This window comes from Epinephelus moara, chromosome 16 (assembly GCF_006386435.1).
Source record: "Epinephelus moara isolate mb chromosome 16, YSFRI_EMoa_1.0, whole genome shotgun sequence".
Lineage (NCBI taxonomy): Eukaryota > Metazoa > Chordata > Actinopteri > Perciformes > Serranidae > Epinephelus > Epinephelus moara.
Window position 1 is genome coordinate 48394567 of NC_065521.1, and position 12514 is coordinate 48407080.

At 40.2% G+C, this 12514-nt stretch overlaps 1 protein-coding gene across 2 annotated transcripts in view; it reads left to right on the forward strand.

The window, feature by feature from the left end:
• The window catches only part of pkig (protein kinase (cAMP-dependent, catalytic) inhibitor gamma), a 52915-nt gene that overhangs the window by 20301 nt on the left and 20100 nt on the right, over window positions 1–12514 (forward strand). The window contains exon 1 of one of the 2 annotated variants that reach the window (XM_050065941.1): window positions 1882–2020. The exons of the other annotated variant lie outside the window; for it this stretch is intronic. The gene's annotated coding sequence lies outside the window, so the exon portion shown is untranslated. Of the gene's footprint in view, window positions 1–1881; window positions 2021–12514 lie in introns of those variants that run through there. 2 annotated transcript variants of the gene reach the window in all.

Here is a 12514-nt window from a genome sequence, read left to right on the forward strand (position 1 = left end):
TACTAAACTTGGTAGATATGTAGAACAGGATGCCTCAAGGTGACTGGAGAAATTTAACTCTAATTGGCAACTGGGTGGCGCTATAACAACAGAAAAATGCTTAAAAATGGCTAAAATGTGACCGATCGCTGTGGCTCCCCCTGTGGACCAGTGTTGGGGGTTTTTCTTCTAATTTTTGGTATGACTAAGTCATGGTATGATATGCTGTACATAATCACGGAAACTGTCAGTGTATCATTCTGTCTGTCCCATGTTTTTCTACTCACTGACGTGGTCAATCTATGTGAAACTGCACATAGAGGCATTGAGGATTGGCATAGGTAGAAGGTGACAAAGCTACCAATGGGTATGGACTAGTATTAATAATGAACTTTATTTATATAGCACCTTTCATACAAGAAATGCAGCACAAAGTGCTTTGCAACAAGGGCAGTAGAAGCACTGAGTGCGTCACATAAAAAAAGACAGTGGACATAAAACAGGCAAGGAAAGGAAATTCAATATTAAATGACAATTAAAAACAGTTTAAAACATGAATTAACTGATTCATAAAATCATAGAGTTGTAAAACTAGCTAACAAGTCCGATCTCAAAGGAGTTGCAGCAGCGTGAAGCGTAAAAACAAAGAGTGTCAGACCTGTATCAGGAAGTCAGAGCTAGTTAAAGGCTAAAGTGAACAGATACATTTTAAGCTTTCTTTTAAAAGTATTTAGCGAGCTAGCTTCCCTGATATCTATAGGTAGTGTGTTCCATATAGCTTTGGGGCGTAACTGAAAAAGGCTGCATCCCTGATCTTCTTCTGGCTGTTTCTGGGAACCTCCAGTAAACCAGCAGCAGATGATCGCAGTGTTCTTGGAGGCAAATAGTTAACAAGGGAGTTAGCAGTGTAGCTCGGTCCCAGCCCATGTAGGGCTTTGTATACGAGGAGGAGGAGCTTATAATCAAGTCTAACTGTAACAGGAAGTCAGTGCAGAGCGGCTCAGACTGGCCTGATGTGCTCTCTCCTCTTGGTTCTGGTTCATATCTGAGCTGCAGAGTTTTGAATGGACTAAATTCCATCACTGACTGCAGTGCAGTTTTGCCACCTTCATGTTTTTTTTCGTCTGTAGCCTTCTCCCCCTCTGAAAATGTCATGAAATTCTATCCAGAATCCCTGGATATCTGGGCAGCCCCTTTATTCCACATGTTGGGATTGAATTTATTTAACATGGTTGGAGTTGCATGTGCTCTCATTATCCACGCCATCCTCATGTTTTACTATATCGCTGGGTAGCCTGTGAATTTCACCGAGGGATCAATAAAGTTTTATCTTCATCCTTAATAATACATCATAATTGAAATGTTTATTATATTTTGTACTATTGATCTGGAGTTATCAGATAAATGCAGTAGAGTCAAAAAGGACAATATTTCTCTTAATAGTAGTAGAGGAGAGATATAGAGTATTAGAAAATGGAATTACTGAAGTACCTCAGGAGTAAATGAACTTTACTTTCCGTCCGTGCATACGAGTGCCATCTCTGTCAGTATTTCATTTTCAGTCATAAAATCTGTTTCTCCCGACACATTTGTGTTTGTAACAACACTTCCTGTGAAGACTCTCGAGTATGATGAGACTCTAAACGAACAGTTTCGACACCATCCGGAGATTGAGATGTGAGACTGTTTTTTTGTGGGGAGGGCAGAGAGGCAGGGTGGGGGGTGTAATCACGGTCTCATTTCAGAGTCCAGTCGAAGCACCTGCTCCTGACTCAGCTGTGAATCATGGGTGGTTGATGAGACTCAGTCACACACCCGTCCTGTTCCCACACAAACACACACAAACCAGGGGATTCCCTATAGCTGGAGGCAGGGCATGCTGCTACAGCACACTCATAGTCTCATATGTCTGGCTGTCTGGCCACTCGTCTCTGCTGCCTGTGAAAGCATCGATCGATCACAGCTTATTTGCAGTTTTTGGGCCGCAGGGACACTCGCACACACACAGGGGACACGGCAGTGTACATCCAACACCTCTCTGGTAATGTAACCTTCACTTACCTCCAAACACGGACATCTGATCCTTGTGTATATGGGATCCTTTTTCTGTGGTTCTTTATTGTGTCGTGTGATATTATGATGCTCTCACGCCTCAAGAACTGGTTTTGGTTGACCCAGCTGTTGCTAAGTGAGCTGTGCTAACAAAAGGGAACATAAAAGTATTACCCGTCTCTTCAGTGTTTATCACGCTCTCCTGCCATCTGTTTAACAGATGAGACGACTTAGTAGATTAACAAAATCTGCCGTTTTGGGTTTCTAGTTTGAGCTGAGCGAGAGTCACGCAGAGGAGATCTGTGTGCTTTAATTAAAATATATTTATTTATTTATATATATGCATTTTAAAGCATTACATTCCAGCTGCAGTGACCAGTGTGGTTTGTGTTAAGTGGAAGTCATAAAGGACTTCCTGTGCAGAGGCTGGTCATGTGAACAGGATGTGGTCATCTGGCCGGAATCACTCAGTGACATCATTTGATATTTTCTTAAAGGAATAGGTTGACAGTTGACATGAATGATCTACAGTCTGATTAGAGACTCCAACTAAACTGTTTACATGGAAGCTAATTAAAGTGATCCAATAAGATGTGCGGTTACTTGCCCCAAAGCTTTTAATCAGAATATAAGAGAAAGATTTGAACTCATTCAATAAAGTACGGAAGCGTATTGCATTCACTTGACAAATAAAAAAAGCCCTGTTTTTCTGAGTAATNTTTTTTTTGGTAATTTTTTTCTGTTTTTCGGGGTAATTTTTTTTCCTGAACAATAAGGGTAAGGCACATAATTAGTTACACACAGGGTATGATAATCTAGCTATGTTTTCGACTGCATCCTTCTGTTGTAGGCCTATCGCTCAATGTAACAGGTTAGGTAGTAACAGGTTGTAACAGCGTTAGCTGACAAACGTGTATGGGCATGATTTCAGTTGTCAGCTAACGTAAGTTTAAAAAGCATTCATGTCAAATGTCTTTTTACCAAATTGTGTGGCTGCACTTTAACCTATGTTTGATCTGTGTCAACACTGGATAATAGTAATAAAAAGTTTTATGGCATTCATTCTACTATTATGTATTTATTTCTTAATATTTTACATAGAGTTTTAGGAGTTGAGACACACAACAATTCATATCCCATCCATTTTTATTTTACGCAGTGGTATCGGATCGGTACTGAAGATCGGCAGATACCTAAGGTTCAGGGATCGGAATCGGTATTGGGAAGGAAAAAGTGGTATCGGTACATCTCTACTTACACCACCCCTCTAAAACCGATTGAAAAATTCCTTCTGATCAGGCCAGTCTCTTCTGACTGAGGCGAACGCATGACACATTTTTATTTTGATTATTCGCAAAATACAAGCATCCATGTAAACACACCTATTGTGGGAAGTACATTAATTCGCTTTCTTTGCTGTCGTAAGATGAGAAGATTGAAACCACTCCTCACATCTTTGTGTGATTTGTTCCACCCATGCAGTTCCCATATTTTTTTAATCCAGATGTTGTAAGTTGGAGGTTCAGGGTTCAACTATCTAGTTGTGATACACGTAATCGCAGCCCCAAGAGGATTTGTAATAGATATATTTTTGCCCTCCCCTCAAACCCGTCAGGGATTGCTATGAGGAGAATCACTCTTGGATCCTTGAGGATATTACGATGAAACACTGCTCTCAGGGCATCTAACACATCCTTGATGACATGAGAGGATGGAAACCACTCAGCACATCTTTCTGTTCAACTTGAAGAGTCTTGTCGTCATGATGAGGCATTCTAGCAACCATGGGTGATACCAGGAAGTCAGCGCACTCGACCAAGAAATAGTCCAGTGTTCATCCACTGTTAGATTTTTTAACTCTGACGAACAATTTCTTCAACTTATTCCAATTTAATGGGTTGCTGGCAAATGATCTTCACATCATGAGATGGACTTTAGGGTTCAGTGTCTTTCCCAAGGACATGTGGACAGGAGGAGATAAGGATCGAAGTGACAACCCTGTGATCAGTGAATGACTTGTTCTGCCTCCCGAGTGTGCCGCTGAATACATATTTACAATACAGTTAAAGGGGAAAACTTTTAACCAAAACATGACCTGTTGCACCAGATGGTTTGTTACACAGATCCATCTGAAAGCTGTCATCAGAAACTATTTAGAAAAGTGCAGTCACTTTCAGAAATACTTGGCAGGTTATTGGACGAACCATCTGTCTATCGCGGAAGCCAGTGGGAAGGAGAGCAAAAATATCTGTTCCATTGACAAATGCCTTCAGTGGTGTTCTTTGCTCTTCTTACAAAGAGAGAAATACTCTCCAGTTCTAATGCAGACGATGCTATTGCAGCATCTATACTAACCTCTGTAGGAGCTGCCATTGTTCTTTTGAAAACAGTCACCCCTTTATGTTGTCTTCACCCACACTTAAACCACGCCTGTAGCAGCCATGTGATGCCATGGGGCCAAAAGACTTTTCCCCATAGACTAACATTGTCAAAGAGACGTCTGTAAATGCCTATGAGCATCACACCCCCAAGAAACGACTTGTTTTACTATCGGGATTAGATCCAGTCGATCCGATAACATTTCAAATGTCTGAAAGAGCCGCACGATTCCGCAAGTTTATCTCAGTTAAGTTAGCATAGGGCTAAACCAGAAGTTCACCATTCAGCGGGGCAAACTTAGCTGCTCGGCCACACTCGGCTGCTCTAATGCCGAGTTCATTCATGCGTATGGGAATATTTTAAATGAAATATTTCACAAAACATGCCACGTACCTGGCGGGCCAACATATTCATTTATATGTTGCCATGCAGTATTGGTCCTGTTTTTGTCCCAGTACTGTTCCAAGCTCATATTCCAAACTATTGGATGGCGAAAAACTGACAAAATTAGCCCCTCCCTCATGGCTGCAGGTGTTTCTATCAGGTTTCCTTCCATCTGTGAAGAAATTCACTTCCTTGCATTGATCAATAGGGGCATATTTAAAGATCTATAAACACCAGTCACAGACATCGGTGGAAATGAGCTGTAAGGGCTCATTTATGCCCATCGTTAGATATAGTATGGACAGAGCCTTCGGTCTGTACTCTACGTTCATTTTGTCTGTATTTGGACACGTTTTCTAAAAGCTTACAGATACAGATGAACCCTCTGGAGATTGCGGAGGCAATGTAGCATAGTTTAACCCTCCGGTCCCCCTTAAAAAAAATCACACCTGTCCCCTTCGGGACGTTTTTTGTCATTGTTGAAAAACAACCATAAAAATATTAAATATTAATAATTATTTCCACTTTTTTTTGCTTAAATCTTTTAACCAACTCCTACTCAGGTTATACATATCAAATTCATTCATTTTGAGGATTTTTAACTCTTTATATGCCATTTTCTTTACATAAAGTCACTGTTACTTTTATGAAAAAAACATGAATTCTATATTATTTTCTATATACTAAATGCTGGATGGATTTTTTTTTTAAATTATCACAGTCTCGGATATGTGAATGAATAGTGACAACACCAATTTTGATGCATTATTATTTTTTGTGCAGTTTCAATTTGAAATAAAAGCCGACACCTGTCCCCTTCGGGACGTTTTTCGTCCTTGCTGAAAAATAACCATAAAGATATTATAAATTAATATTTTTTTCTACTTTTTTGCTTAAATCATTTAACCAACTCCTGCCCAGGTTATACATACCAAATATTCATTCATTTTGAGGATTTTTTGTGCAGTTTCAATTTGAAATAAAAGCCGACACCTGTACAGTAACTGAACAGTAACGTAACCTTGCAGCAACCTGCAGCTCATAATTTGCAATTTTTTGCTCCAGAATTACACACATGCACATGCACATGCACACACACAGACACACAATATTTTTTTAGTAGTTATATAGCCACAGCCCCCAGACATCCATATCAACACTAACCTAGCATTTATTTTAATTTTTTTTGCAGCAATGGCTTCTAAACCTGAATAATGGAAAAAATAGGATAAAAATACAGGCAATTTTACTGCTTATTATTTAGTGTGTGTTCGCTCTGCTGGGGAAGCAGGAGAAAATGTATGATTCAGCTGGATTTTAGTAAAAACTTCAATTTTGATCCCCTAACTCTGGGATGCATGACTAATATCATCAAATTCATGTTTCTAAGTTGCCATGAGGATGTGATGAAGAAATATGGTATTTATGGTTTTACATTTAGCTATATTTTCACATAGGGATTTGACATTGTGTATTTTAAGTCCATGTATACACACACACACACAAACTAATATTGCAATATTTTGATACAGACCACACTGTCACATCCTTATGAGCACAGCAAGACCATTTTTTGATCTACTCTGCATTTGCCCTCCCTGTTAGGGGCTTATAGTGTCTCAAGTGGCCAAACCAGGAATTGCATTGAAAAGACAGCAGGGCCCCAAAATGGAAAATGGCTTCATCTGGTATTTTTTTTTTTTTTTTTTTTAACAATTCTTGGGTCTCTCTAACCAACCTGACTACCAGAGATAGAAAAAAAAATCACGTTTTCTATGTAAATTGAAGGGGAATCAAAAAATGTCGTTTTAATGGGTTTCAGTGGGGACGGTTTTCGGCCGAGAGGGGACAGGTGTTGTAAAAGGTTGCCATTTGTGTATTTTAGGCCTGATTTAGGAAAAGGTTGCCATTTGTGTATTTTAGGCCTGATTTAGGAGTGGCTTTAAAATTTCAAAATATCACCGAAAATAAGTTTTCTGACCAAATGTCATGCTATATGCACAAACACAGCCAAAATGATCAAAAAATGAAAACTGAAAAATGGCTGAAAAGGACATTTTTCGGCCAAGGGGGACCGGAGGGTTAAGCAAGATGCCATCGTAGGAGACAAGTAAGAAGCTTAAATAATGGCTGAACGGAACGAACCGGTAATATATGATAATATATAGTGAAAAGAATTCTCCATCCACATGTTGGGGTATGGGCGGCGTGTAGTGGTTAGCACTGTCGCCTCACAGCAAGAGGGTTCCTTGTTCAGTCCCAGGAGGGGCCCCTCTGTGCGGAGTTTGCATGTTCTTGCAGTTTCTCCAGGTACTCCAGCTTCCTCCCACAGTCCAAAGACATGCAGGTTAATTGGTGACTCTAAATTGTCCGTAGGTGTGAATGTGAGTGTGAATGGTTGTCTATGTGTCAGCCCTGCGATAGCCTGGTGACCTGTCCAGGATGTACCCTGCCTCTCGCCCAATGTCAGCTGGGATAGGCTCCAGCCCCCCCGCGACCCCCAAGAGTATAAGCGGTTACGAAAATGTATGGATGTTGGGGTGTATAAAATGCCCGCACAGACCTCTGTTTAAAGGTACAATATTACCTCCTTTATAACTGTCGCCTCGTTCGTTGTTGTGTGAAACTTTTGACTGCCCTCTAGTGCCATCTATTGGCTGTACCTACACTATGAGGGCAGTGATGTTTACAGCATTTGAAACAGGTGTCTGTTTTCTATGTAAAGGGAGTATGGATGAACCTTAAGTCTCTAATGCGCCTGCTTTGTGGGCCCCACATTGCAGAAGATCTGTGTAATGTCATACCGCGGATATTGAGCCTTTTTTTGGCCTCATGTGCAACTAAGCAACTTTCATAGGAATGAACGGAGGCCAGCCTCTAATGCTGTGTCCAGTTCTCTTTATACATCCATAGTAGCTGCCAGTAGCTCCACACTCACTGATTGGTCACAACCACTGCTGGTATTTGTTTTTCCCCAAAAGTAGGTTGAAACGGTACAGTTGTAATATTGACATTGTGCAAAATTCCCCAAATTCCCGAGCTTAACTTCCCTTGCAGTACGAATCAGATTACATCATACTGTTGGCGACTGACATCCATGCTCTGGCTGTTCCCTTCTCCTTCATGCTCATAATGTTCCAACATAAATCCATTACTCAAACAAATATGCAGCTTGACATTTATCAGGTACAACGGAAAAATACACACGTGATAGTCGGCACATTGTTGTCAAGTGGTGCTTTCATATCTCACCGGCCTTTCAGTAGAATCAGCTTTATCTTCCGCCCATCTTCTGTCTGCTTTTCCCGAAGGTCCCATCCTCTGTATTACCGCTCGCTATCTGTATGTCTCCTCTAGGTCTCATTATTCACAGACACATCATTGAATACTTGTGTGCACAACACAACTGTATGAAGCCATAAAAGCCCGAAATCCCTCTCAATTTGTTACTGACACCCAAGAGTTGGATGTCCCACTGTTTAACATCGGTATTTTCTTTTTTATTGATGGCCATTAAAACTCCTGTAGTTTCCTTCAGTCTCGTACATAATGTTTAGCCGGGTGTTAGAAAAGTGAAAATGATGTTTGTTTTTACTCTTGTCTTGGTTTTGATGATCACAATAAGAGATAAAGAATACTATTTCTTCCAATTAAAAACCCATCCACAATGTTTTAAGAGCTGAAGTCAACAGCACAGCAGCTGTGAACTAATCCAGGGTGAAATCAAGTTGGCTTTATTTCATTCATAACTGTGGGGTGATATCTTGCAGTAAGTCAGCTGACTTTAACAGCAGCCCACTTGCCACATTGATCCTGCTAACCTGGAGAACAAAGTCAAGAGGACCTTCTGTACGGACACTTAACCACACAGGTTGCCTGTAAAGTTTATAATTGATTTTCTGACCACTGAGGCTCACGTTGCTTTAGTACCTCGTTGCATCTCTGACCTTCTTTAATCCCCACGAGCTGAAGCTTCTCAGGCAGCGAGCAGATAGACGATCCTGGTTTTGTAAAATCATCAAGACGCTGTGAAATATGTCTTCCTTTGTTTTATTAACCTGTGCTATTATTTTGTATTGTTAACTTTGATTCAGTACCTTGAGAAATATTGATATTCAATACTATTTTTGATACTAAAATTGACATTAAGGGTACAATATTCAAAATTTTTATACAAAGTTAATAATTAAATGTAACAATAACAAGACATTGACAATGAAAAACTTTTATTTTTGGCAGAATGACTAACTGACATAGCGAGAAAGTGTAGCTGGCACTGGTATATTGATACTGAGGAAAATGAGTAACCTTTTTAAATATTAAAAATCAATGCATATCGCTAAATCAATATTTTTGACAGTACTACTATGTATAGATTGATTTCCATCTTCATGCTGCACATTGTAACAATTAGCTAATTTATAGTTTAAAGACAGCAAATTAAAGGCAAGAATTTTAATACTTTAGTAAGCAAAAATCACCGGTTCCAGTTTATGGATGTGAATGTTTTCTGATTTTCTTTGTCTTCTCTGACAGTAAACTAAATATCTTTTGAATTTGGATGGTTGCTATGAACTCAGGGAAGTCATAATTGTTTTTTTGTTTTGTTTTGCTGCAGACATTTTATAGATTTATCAATTAATTGAGAAAATAATCTGTAGATTAATTGATAATGGAAGATAATCAGTAGTTACAGCCCTGCTGCAAGCAATTAGTTATTGTCAGATTTTATAATGGCATTTTTATCACCATCTGGTTTTGGTTTCTTTTTTCCCCCCGTTCTGTCTGTGCCATGAAGCATATTGTAAAATAAAAGGAGTAGTTATAGTAAGACATTATTCATTCTTCAGTCAAATGTGTTAAAAGGTCTTTGTTCATTTTCATCCATATTTTTCAGGACTTCGTAGCTTCATTGTTTCCTATATTTTCATTGTGCTTCCTCAGAAGTTAAACGGCTTGATTATCAGTTTGATCAGTTAGGTGGAGCTGATATGATTAGTCTTACATTAGCAAATTAATTGGCAACTACTTTGATAAGCAGTCATCATTTCAGACAGCTGTGGCCTGAGGCATCGTGTTTGAGAGTTGTCCGTACATACGTCCCATTCTCGTTAATGTAATATCTGAGGACCACCTTAAAGCTCGGTACACACTGTGCCATTTTGGGCTGTCCGAGACGAAAGATGACCAACAAGAAAGAAACATGGCGATATCTTTGGTCGTGGCTCTAAAATGGTGGCTCTACGTCGCACAGTGAGAGAGGTTCAAGGATGGCTGTTGCCATGGTCTTGCGATCAAAGACAGCCTGGGATAAAATTCTGACGGTGTCAGACATTTCGAATGACGATATCATTGTCTGAGACCTACGTCTACTAACCAACCAATAGAAAGGCAGCATGAAATGACACACTGGTGCTAAACCCAGTCAAACAGCAGGATAGCAGCTCGTCATGGAGGCAAAACACGCTACAAGAAATGTGTGTGATTCCAGCAAAGAGGAAAACCTTGTGGAGTTGTGGCAGCAGAAGCCTTGCCTGTATGATGTGTTCTCCAACTCTTGTCATCATTGCGTAAAGACGAACGAAGCACGGAAGGAAAAAGTGGCGGAGTTGCAGCTGCCAAATGAGCAACCTAGCAGCTAGCAAACACACACACAGATATTGTGACCCTCTGTGTTGTGCTCCACAGTTGGAGAAGTAATAACCCGTGCAGCATCCTTGCGCAGTCAGTATGGGAAGCTATTGCATCGTACGTTGTTGCCTGTGATTCAGTAGGCGCTGTCATCGTACAGTCTGCATACATCAAACTTGATGTCGTACCAAAGTTTACTAGATCCATGTCGCAAAGTGTAGCTGCACCAAACTTATAAGACTGCTAAAATCTCACAGTCTGTAGGAGGATTAAGGGAATTTTGGCACAAACGTCCACACACAAAGATGAACTCATTGGACTTTGGTGATCAAACAAGTTTCTGGCCATGAATCAAGAATCCTTATGCTAATTTTTACAAAATTCAACACAAATGTCCAAAAGGATAAAATGAAGTGATGACATTTTATATCCAAAAGGTCAAAGGTCAACTTTAACATCATAATGCCAAAATACTTTACTGGCCATTACTGGTCATATCTCAGGAATAGAAGGGAAGACATTTGGTCAGGTACTGAAATGACACTAATCTTGGGTGTCCACCCTGAAACCGTGCTGATTGTAAAGATCTTTTGGTCTGCTGGGTTGAAAATGTGCGTGAAACATCAATGTTTTGCCAAAAATACACTTATTACTTTTTAATTAATTCCTTTTAAGTCCTCAGTACATATGTAAAGATACTGGACAGACTTATGGATGTTAACTGCTACTTGACAGGGTGGCAGAGGTGTACAACCACAAGGGAGTGATTCTGGTTTGCAAAAATCCTCTGCTTCCAGCTTCTTCAACATCAGGATTTTTCTGTTTCAGTATAATTAAATATATTTGACTTTTTGTTGAGACAAAACAGACCACTGAAAGACTTCACCTTGGGCCTTGGGAAATAGTTTCTCTTATGTCATTTTTCAAACTAAACAACAAATAGATTGATGGAGAAAAAAGGCCAAAGATGATTTGATGATGGCAGTTTTGATCTCAGCATGCCAGCAGTCAGCATCAGAAAGCCTTTGTCACTTTTTGGACAACTCTTGTTGGAGCATCGCCATCCATATGCATCTTTTTGTCCACCACTGATCTCTCGTGAGAGACAAATGCTGGGAATTGATCTCTGAAGTGCTGCGAGTTGTGAAGTGGGGAAGACAAGTCTGATGCTTCTCTGTGTGCCTGCCGAGATCATCTGTCCAAGCTTGATTGATTTTTGATTTGGCTGTAGCTCTCTGAAGAAGCAGCCTTTTGCCCGTGCCCTTTTGTTTTATTCATTAGCTCACTGAAGACTTTTCCACGCAGCAGCTGATGCTAATAGCCTCGGTCAGGCTTCTTATCTCCTTTTCCTCGGCTGATTCATAATGCCTTCAGGCGCAGGAGCTCAGTACGCTCATTTAGGATGGCAATTATGTGAGAGTGGCAGTGATCATCCTCGGTATCTCCGCTCGGTGAGAAGGAGATAGGAAATTGCATTGAGTATCCAGTGTTACCAGTGATAATTTTGCATGTCAGACAGAGAAGATGGAGACTTCTACTGTGACTTAAAGGTTCAGTGCGTAGGAATTAAGGGGGTTGTATCGGCTGAAATATGTAATATGGGGTATGTTTCCTCAAGTGTATAATTAAAATCATGGGCAGATATTGTGATGGTGACCCCCTGGGTACAGATATGCACCATCACCTCTCCTTTATAAGAGCACAAACTACAGACTCTGTGGTGGATTTCCTTCTGTTGCCTCTGCGTCTGAAGTAGTTTTGTGTCTTTTTTATCATTTTCATGTGTCGTTGTGGTTCTTTTGCTTCTTTTTGTAATTATTTTTGTCTCTTTGCAGTTCCTTTCCATCTCTTTGTGGTCATTTTGAGTATCTTCCTGGTCAGTATATGTTTATTTGAGTGACATTTTGCAGGTGAAGGCCAAAGGAGCCCCTCGGCCTGTGCCCAGTAGGCCCATCCAGTAATCCATCCATCATTCAAACAAGTTGTTTATATCTACGTAGGAAGCAGGTTCTTGACATGTTGCCCTGCTGGGTTTCTACAGTAGCTCAGAGCAGACAAATCAAACACTGGCTCTAGATAGGGCTAGTTG